A 10,115-nucleotide genomic window follows, 5' to 3' on the forward strand; every position below is an offset into this window, starting at 1 on the left:
AAACTGGTGGACTCGGAGGCCTTTCGAAAATTTGTGGCCATTGGAACACGGCAATGGAAGGTCCCTGGAAGGAAATATTTCTCCCAGAAGGGCAACCCAGAGCTATATGGCCACGTTTAGCGGCAAGTGAATGTATCTCTGGCACACAGTGTCGGTGCCAAGATACATCTGACCACAGACACGTGGTCTACCAAACATGGGTAGGGAAGGTACACAAATTTTACTGCCCACTGGGTGAACCTTCTGACGGCCGTCAAGCATGCAACCCGTGGCACCCGTGTAGATTTGGTGTTGCCGCCACGGATTGCATTCAGGCCTGCCTCTTCTTCTCCTCCTCCTACTCCATCCTCCCTCTCCTCCTTGGCTGACTCCTCCTTTTCCACTGCTACCGTCTCTTCCGCTGCGCCCCCCAAGATCCCCAGAACCTATTCAATTTGCCAGGTGAGCCACACCATTCCTGCACTTCTTTCAGCTTTGTGGTCACAGACAGATCAGTGGCTAACCCCGCTTAATTTGACAGTTGCTAAAGTGGTGTGTGACAACGGTGCCAATCTGCTGAGCGTGCTGAAACAGGGCAAAATGACACACGTGTCGTGCATGGCACACATCCTGAACTTAGTCATGCAGCGATTCGTTGCCAAATACCCCGGGATCCAGGACGTCTTGCGGCAGGCCAGGAAAATCGCTGCCCATTTTAGCAGATCTTACACGGCCATGGCTCGCCTTGCTGACATTCAGCTGTGACACCAACATTCAGCGGCGACACCACCTGCCCGTCCGACGTCTGATTTGTGAATGCCCGACGCGATGGAACTCCACCTTGTATATGCTTTATAGGCTGCTCCAGCAGAAATGTGCAGCTAATGACTACCTGTACGAACTCTGCAGCAGGACAGGTTCTGGGGAGCTTGGCTTTATTCACCACGCCAGTGGCTGCTCATGCGCGACGCATGCAGACTTCTGGGGCATTTGATGAGATCACCAAACTGGTCAGTCGCAGCCAGGGCGCCATCAGTAAATTCCCAAGGGGGGTACTCCATCTGAGACAAGTCAACAACAGGAGTCTGAAGAGGAGTCAGAGGAGGATGGTGCAGGGGCGGAGGAGGAGCAGGAAGAGCATGCTTTAAACGTTTCTGGCATCCCTGGTGTTGTCTGTGGATGGGGGGAGGAGAACGAGGACGACATTATCCTGGATGATGAGCAGGAGCCATGCCACTCCACCGCTTCCAATTTAGTGCCAATGGGGGCCTTCATGATCCAGTGTTTGGAGAGGGACCCCTGTATAAAAAGCATAAAGGGCAAGGACCAGTACTGGGTGGCAACATACTTAGACCCCCGGTACAAACACAAAATGGCTGAAATGTTACCACCATCACAGAGGGCTGTCAGAATGTAGCACTTCCAGGCCTTGCTTCGAGAAATGCTGCATTCTGCTTTTGCAGGTGCTGGCTGAGGAATTTAAGATCCTCGCTAGGAATTTCCACTCACAGAGAAACAGTTGCGGGTACCAATCCAACAGCGCATGGAAGAAGAGGGCGGTTTGAAGATGTGTCTGTCACTTCGGATATGAGATCATTCTTGCAACCAACCGATCAACAGCCGTCCTCTGGATCCAGCCTCAGGGAGCGCCTAGACCGACAGGTGTCCGATTACATCGGGTTAACGGCCGATGTGGACGCTCTGAGAAGCGATGAACACCTGGACTACTGGGGGTACAGGCTTGACCTGTGGTCAGAGCTGGCACAATTTGCCATGGAACTGTTGGCTTGCCCCTCAACAAGTGTCCTGTCCGAAAGGACGTTCAGCGCAGCAGGGGGGATCGTGACCGATAAGCGTACTCGCCTAGCTCACGACAGTGTGGACTAAATCACTTTTCTAAAAATGAATGAGGAATGGATCTTAGAGGACTTCAACACATGTGACGAGTCGACCATGTTTGATTGAATTTCCTTATGATAGCCCACAAATATCCGCCACCACCCAGAACAAATCATGGTCCCTGTCTTAGTTAAATACAGCGGCATAAAAGGCCTTTTATGTCTGTTGAATGCCTAATTTTTGGGGCCTGTACTGGCCGACAGTTACATATTTATCCTGTGACTTCCTAATGTACCTCCAGCCACAGAAACCCAAATTCTTTGCTGCCAGGTGAATGCCTATTCGCAAATCTTTGGGGCCTGTACTGGCCTACACTTACATATTTATCCTGTGACTGCCTAATGTACCTCCAGCCACAGAATCCAAAGTTCTTTGCTGTCAGGTAAATGCCTATTGGCTAATTTTTAGGGCCTGTACTGGTCGACAGTTACATATTTATCCTGTGACCGCCTAATGTACCTCCAGCCACTGAATCCAAAGTTCTTTGCTGTCAGCTGAATGTCTATTGGCTAATTTTTGGAGCCTGTACTGGCCGACAGTTACATATTTATCCTGTGACCGCCTAATGTACCTCCATCCACAGAATCCAAAGTTCTTTGCTGTCAGGTGAATGCCTATTAACTAATTTTTGGGGCCTGTACTGGAGTAGCAAGTTCTCACAACAATACTTAGTGCACCAATCATATAATATCTTATTAGACCTTATAAAATGTGAAGTTTTGTGTACCGCAAAATAATAAATTGCATCATTAGGGATTTTCGCGATGGCGCTTTTTTTAAACACTCGATCTGCATATACAGCGATTGTTATAACAAGCATGTGAAATGTAATCAAATACACTGCTTTAATGTCAAATTACTTACAGTGATCAAAAATTTTTCCTCAACGTTGCGAAAAATTGTTGCCAACCATCTTTTCTGATCGCATCCAACTTCGGTCTGGTGGAAACTCAGTTTCTGTAGTATGCGCATAGGCGAAAATTACATTGCCGATATTTCGCATTGAAAAAGATAATGAATGGAGATCGCAAATTCGAATAATACATCTGGTATGTCACTGTCCATGTTGTGGGACTATTTGTGAACTTCTAGTAAGTATTTGGTGGCTGCAAATATGACCTGAAGGTATTTCAGGTTCGCCTGCCTTTTAAAGTAAATGGGGCCCGCCGCGAACTTGCGGTTCGCGAACATTTGATCGCTTTTGCCATCACATTCGCGAACCGTCCCGGCCGATGTTCGTCCATCACTAGTGTTTACCATGCTTTATCAAGAGCTGCTCTGCCATCCAGACAAGTTCTTTGACTATTTTCGTATATCGGTGGAGAGCTTTAACTATGTTAACTATGTGTGCATATGATTTTTGTATACTGTACTATCTCTATTTCATTTAATGTTTTTATTTTTTTTTATTTGTGCAATAATGTATTTTTATATCACCAATTTCTACCAGATCTGTATGCAAGTTATAATTTTTTTTGTTTCCAACAGATATCTTGCAACAGAAGAAAGTCCGTCATCGCTTTATTTTCAGTTTCGTCTGGGGATATCGACTGTATCCAGTATTGTCAAAGACATATGTCGTGCCTTGCATGAAGAGTTTATCCCCATCCACCCACCCAACATTGGCTGGAAAACCCAGACAAGTTTTGGGATCAATGTCAGTTTCCTAACTGTGTTGGAGCAGTAGATGGCAAACACATTTACATTGTTTAACCTTCTGGAATAGGATCAGAATTTCTTAATTACAAAAAAAGTTTGTTGCTGTGGACATTGAAGCATACAGGAGAAAAAATTACTCTGTTGTGTTTAAAAACTCTCCAATGGGGGATCTTTTGTACTCCATGTCGCTGTCTGTGATGCAGGCCACAGGCCTCCCCTCCTTGATTGCATGCTTCTCGGCACACATGGTCACAATTACATCAACACAACTTTCTGCGCCAAGTCTGAGGCAGCATTATGACGTAATCACAAATGTCTGTGTCAAGATGCAGCCAATCATGGCGTCATCCTGCCACCTGAGACCCAATGCAGGAGGTTTATATCATGTTGTCCCAAACAATTGAGCCATTCCAATGCCTAGTGGCATGTAGCCTATGAGAATGTTCGATGGGGACGGAAGCAATTGATGTTCCAATACTGCCTTAGGTGAGATGCAGCCAGCGCCCTTTGCAATTCGCCATCAGGGGAAAATGCCCCTTCCTCCCCGGCCTCACTATGCCACTGCTTAAAATATAATTGGTGTTAACCATCAATCTGGGCAATTTTTTTTATTTTATTTGTTACAAAAAAAAATTTGGGTCAAACTCTTACAGCCACAAAAGCATTCACTTAAAATTAGGAACTCCTATTATAACTAATAAGGAAATTACATATTTCTACATAATATTCTTGCAGGTCTGCTGTGGCTTTAAATGTTCTCCCATTGCCCAGCTAACAGAGTGCAGGGTGTCATTTAAATAATTTATAAACCTATGTAATACAGAATTACAATGGGGCACATTTATTAAGACTGGCTTTTTAGATGCCAGTCTTTATTAGCCCCTGCGCTGGCAGTCGATCACCGAAGTTATGTAGAGGTGCCGGCCTCTGCATAACTTCCGCGGATCCACCACAGATTCTAAATGTAAGACAGTTTCCTTGCTGTCTTACATTTAGACCATTTTCTATGCCTAAAACAGGCGTAGAACATGATAAATGAGACGGGCCTGCCATCCCCTCCCCTTCCTTGCCAAAACCACTTTTTTAGACCTGGCATGAGCTTGGAAGAAGTCTCAGATTGTACTGCAACATGGCATATGACGTATATATCTGTTAGTAACACTGGGTATATCTGTTAGTAAATGACCCCCTATGAGTGCGCCGTGGCCTTCCAGCTGCTTTTCCTTGGTCGTGTGATGACACTTTCATGTGTCACGTGGCCATTCAAGTAAATTGGGCTGAGTGCAATACCTTGCACAGCTGCTATACAATGTACAGTGCTCTGCTTGGTAAGTTGCAAGAAGCGCCGCTGCCTTCTCAAAACAGTTGATCGGCAGGGGTTCCAGGTGTTGGACATTCACCAATCTGATACTGATGATCTATCCAGAGGATAGGTCATCAGTAAAAAAATCCTGGAAAACTCTTTTAACCCCTTTTAACCCCTTACAAAAGAGCGGACTCTGTCTCCCATCGGCAACTCACAAATGAGATCGCAGATTGCCTGATGTCTGTGCCTTCCTTCAGCATGGTGAGTGTCAGTATAGCACTGATAGTAAAATACATTGCACTACATGAAAAGTGCAATGTATTTTAGAAGCGATCAAAAGATTGCTTGTTATAGTACCCTTGTAGCACTACTAAATGGTTAAAAGAAAGTAAAACAAAACGTTTTATTGAAAAAAAAAAAATATTCCAAGTAAAAAAAAAAAAAAAATATATATATATATATAAACTGAACAAAAATATAAACCCAACACTTTCAGTTTTGCTCCCATTTTGCATGAGCTGAACTCAAAGATCTGAAACATTTTCTACATACACAAAAGACCCATTACTCTCAAATATTGTTCACAAATCTGTCTAAATCTGTGTTAGTGAGCACTTCTCCTTTGCCGAGATAATCCATCCCACCTCACATGTGTGGCATATCAAGGTGCTGATTAGACAGCATGAATATTGCACAGGTGTGCTGTAGACTGCCCACAATAAAAGGCTACTTTGAAATGTGCACAGTTTTGCCTTACTGAAAACCAGTCAGTATCTAGTGTGGCCATTTGCCTCACGCAGTGCAACACATCTTCGTCGCATAGAGTTTATCAGGTTGTTGATTGTGGCCTGTGGAATGTTGGTTCACTCCTCTTCAATAGCTGTACGAAGTTGCAGAATATTGGCAGGAACTGGAACACGCTGTCATATACGCCGATCCAGAGCATCCCAAACATGCTCAATGGGTGACATGTCTAGTGAGTATGCTGGCCATGCAAGAACTGGGATGTTTTCTGCTTACAGGAATTGTGTACAGATCCTTGCAATATGGGGCCATGCATTATCATGCTGCAACATGAGGTGATGGTCGTGGATGAATGGCACAACAATGTGTTCGTTGTCCATAATATACGCCTGCCCATACCATAACCCCACGCCACCATGGGCCACTCAATCCACAACGTTGCCAGACGCCATTGAATGTGAGCATTTTCCCACTCAAGTCGGTTACGACGACGAACTGCAGTCAGGTCCAGACCCCCATGAGGATGACGAGCATGCAGATGAGCTTCCCTGAGATGGTTTCTGACAGTTTGTGCAGAAATTATTTAGTTATGCAAACCGATTGTTGCTGCAGTCAACATGCCAATTGCACTCTCCCTCAAACGTTTCGACATCTGTGGCATTGTACTGTGTGATCAAACTGCAGATTTCAGAGTGGACTTTTATTGTGGGAAGTCTAAGGCACACCTGTGCAATATTCATGCTGTCTAATCAGCGCATTGATATGCCATACCTGTGAGGTGGGATGGATTATCTCGGCAAAGGAGAAGTGCTTACTAACACAGATTTAGACAGAGTTGTGAACAATATTTGAGAGTAATGGGTCTTTTGTGTATGTAGAAAATGTTTCAGATCTTTGAGTTCAGCTCATGCAAAATGGGAGCAAAACCGAAAGTGTTGTGTTTATATTTTTGTTCAGTGTATATACTTTTCCAGAATAAAGGTATCACGTTATTTATGCTGAAAAATGTACAGTGCAAAATTTACGTACAATTATGTAAAACTCAGTGCCGGTATTGCTGTTTTTTCCCATTCTCTTCCCAGAAAGAATTTAATAAAAGTTAATCAGTAAGTTCTTGGAAGGCAAAGATGAAAAAATATGAAATAAATTGCTTGGTCATTAAGGCCCAAAACAAGCTGGTTATTAAGGGATTAACGTGTGAGATAATCTAGTAGCAAGCACTCAATATACCTGCAGCGCCGCCACAGGAGAAATAACATTACACAATTCTAAATGGGCTGTCTATGGATTGCATAATAGTGCTAGGTTCTCCAGAGCAAGAAATGCTCTTTGCAACCACTCTAGCCAGTAGATGTGGATCCTGAATAAGGGACCCTACTATAGTAACTCAGATTTGCAGAGTACTAGCAAAGTTGGTCGACCTGTGGAAATTATAAAGGTGATCATATTGGCTGTGACTCATGTGTAAATTTCAATGGTGGATATATTTGATTAAATTTGCAAAAATAACTACATATAACATGTATGTGGTCTTGCAGGATAAACTTTATACTATTTAATTGTGTACAACTGGGCTAAAAAAGAGGGGGGTTATATTGTGTATGTGACAAATAAACTTGAACTTGCCCTTAAAGTATTAAGTTATTTTTCTATTGTTCAATAATCACAAACATCTGATAATTTGGGACCTTTCAAGTCACATTAATGCAGCAGGTACTCTGAAGTTTCTTTGCGAAATTGTTTTGTCATTGAGTATAATATACAGATGGAGAGGATGTGACCAAAAGAGGATGTTGCTATAAATATTAAGACCAATTAAATCTGTTTTAAGTACATATAGCACTAATTACAGGAAAGTACAAATCATGTCAAATTCCAAATCAATAACCATCTCCATAAATATTGCTTTTTTTAATCAAGGAAATGTTTTAGATCCTGAACTACGCAGTAACCGAAATTCAATAGAAGACAAACATGTTGATTGAAGAAATGTAAAGAGCATGGCCACACATTATTAAATGTAGAGCTTAGTAAAACAGTAAAGATATGTAGAAGGGCACTCAACATATGGAGTCACATCGAATCATAGAAATTCGAATATATAGCGATTTATTGAACACGTCTAAAATAGACAATTGAGGTAGTAAAAACAGCAAAAGTATCAACACACAATAAAAGGCATATCATAAAAGCACATAACAAGACATAAAATGGCAATCAACGAGCAATGTAGATGTGTGGGGAGGGGGAGTTCCAATTAAAATGTCCAATACCACAAAAAATGCAGGTCAACGCTATAAGCAGATTGGAATCCTAAATCTGCAATTGTAGGGACTTTCGATATTTTCCTAATCTATAATCGTATAGTCTTAGGCCGTCTCAGTTAAAACCATTTCGTGGCGTCCCACATTTTCGAATGGTGTTAAAATCAGCACAAGAACAATGTTCGACGAATAAATAATAGGAATCTTTACTTAGCTTTATGTGTAGAAGCTTATTCGCGGCCTTCTGCTGATAGGCACTGTAGCAGTGGTCAGGTATTCCGCTGTAAAGTATGGAGATCTTGTATATGGTATTCCACGTGTAGTGGACTTAGCTTTCAGCGTCCCACGTGTCATAGCTTGCGAACACGGGTTCGATAGTTAGCCCAGGCACTATAGTAATCGAGTCACGCACATTCAATGGACATTCAATGGACAATGGATGCAAGAATTACCACTGAGGAAACGCGTTTGGTGCTCAATCTATTGACTTGCATAGTGGGGACATAACCATAATCCACACTTACTGGACTTTACTTTTTGGAAAAAGAAAAAAGACTAAAGAGCACGGATTGCAATTACCCGAAAGACACAACACTTGGAGAGTAACGCCTACAGAATCGAGGAAGAGGCAAGCATCCAGTCTTGCTGCACCCGAAAAAGGTCCATTGAATGTGCGTGACTCGATTACTATAGTGCCTGGGCTAACTTAGTGCCAGGCCTATGTTGCACAAGAAAGGAGCAAACTCATAAGAATGTATAAAAATCTCTATTCGATAATAAGTAGCGATCCCTAATATAAAATCAAGCTCTCCTAAAGGAGCCAGTATATCTTTAAGTGTATTTAAGATAGGCACTCAACATTTGAACCATACAGAGAGAGTGTTCCTTTAAATGAATATTTAATATTATACCTCTACGGATGTAGCAGGGTTAACACACATGCTTTATGAGACATGTTATCTAAACTAAATGCAACTAAATCTGTTAAGCAATTGCTTTTCAATTGCTTTTGTTTCAAGATAACGCGATGAGTTAAGAAATTTTAGTTTTGAGTGTGTGTGTTACCCCTGCTACAGCTGTACATTCGCAATAGAAAAATATTCACATCTATATTCACAATAGATAAAACCTGTTCTAGAACATAAATTAAAAATAAAATTATAATAAATAATAAAAAAAAGTTAAGGTGATAAATAGAGATGAGCGATTTGAAGCTGACAAAGTGGAATTTGTTCAGAATTTCCGGAAAAATTTGATTTGCAACAAATACGAATTTCATCATGCTTCGTGGTAACAAATTGCATTTTTCCTAAAATGGCTGCTACACGTGTGAGGACTGAGGACATGGGGCAAGGAACACTGGGAAGGCAGGATCACCCAGATTGACATGCATGCATGCAGCCAATCAGTAGCCAGCCAGCACTGTGATGTCACAGCCCTATAAATACGGCAACCATTTTTGATTCTGCCATTTTCCATCGTTCTGAGTGCAGGGTCAGACGTGAGAAGGTGCTAGGGACAGCCATTTGAAAAACCTTATTGTGAAAAAAAAAAGAGTGCATGGAAAGGATAGAGAGGAATCATTTCACAGCATCTTAGTGCAGGGAGAGACATCAGAAGGTAGTAGGGACAGTGATAAGAAAGCGATTTGCTAGTGCAGGGAAAGATTATTTGGGGATCCAAATAGCCATTATACAGTTCTGTACTTCCAGCTATTTGTTCTTGGTATGCAGGGGTGTAGCTATAGGGGAAGCAGGGGAAGCGGCTGCTTTGGGGCCCTGACCCATAAGTGGCCCATCCAGGAGGAGGAGGACTAAAAGATTTTGTCAGGGCCCCCTCAACAGTATTACACAATAAAAGTATATACAGTGGCAGTATAGACGGATGGAACAGCTGCCGGGCCTGGTCTGAGAGAGTGAACTGACTAGTCACAGGAATTGGGGCGGCATGTGACTCACGTTCCGCTCAAGTTCCACTGCCATGGCTGCTGGGGATGGGTGGGGTGGCAGGAGCAGTATCAGCTCCATCAGCAGCAGCCTGAATCTTCAGTTGCTGATGAGTAGCTCTCTTCACCCGCATAGTGAAGAAACTACTCACCAGCAGCAGCAGGTGGACCTGGAGCAGGACCTGAACCAGCAGGTGGTGACATACTTGGACAGCACCCTGCCAACCCACATCCTGCCCGGACAGTAGTGTGGCATCAGAGCAGGTGTCTAGTGCAGCTGGGGGGCATAGTTACCCCAAGGAGAACCACAAAATGTGGA

This window comes from Bufo bufo, chromosome 1 (assembly GCF_905171765.1).
Source record: "Bufo bufo chromosome 1, aBufBuf1.1, whole genome shotgun sequence".
In the NCBI taxonomy this organism is placed as follows: Eukaryota; Metazoa; Chordata; class Amphibia; order Anura; family Bufonidae; genus Bufo; species Bufo bufo.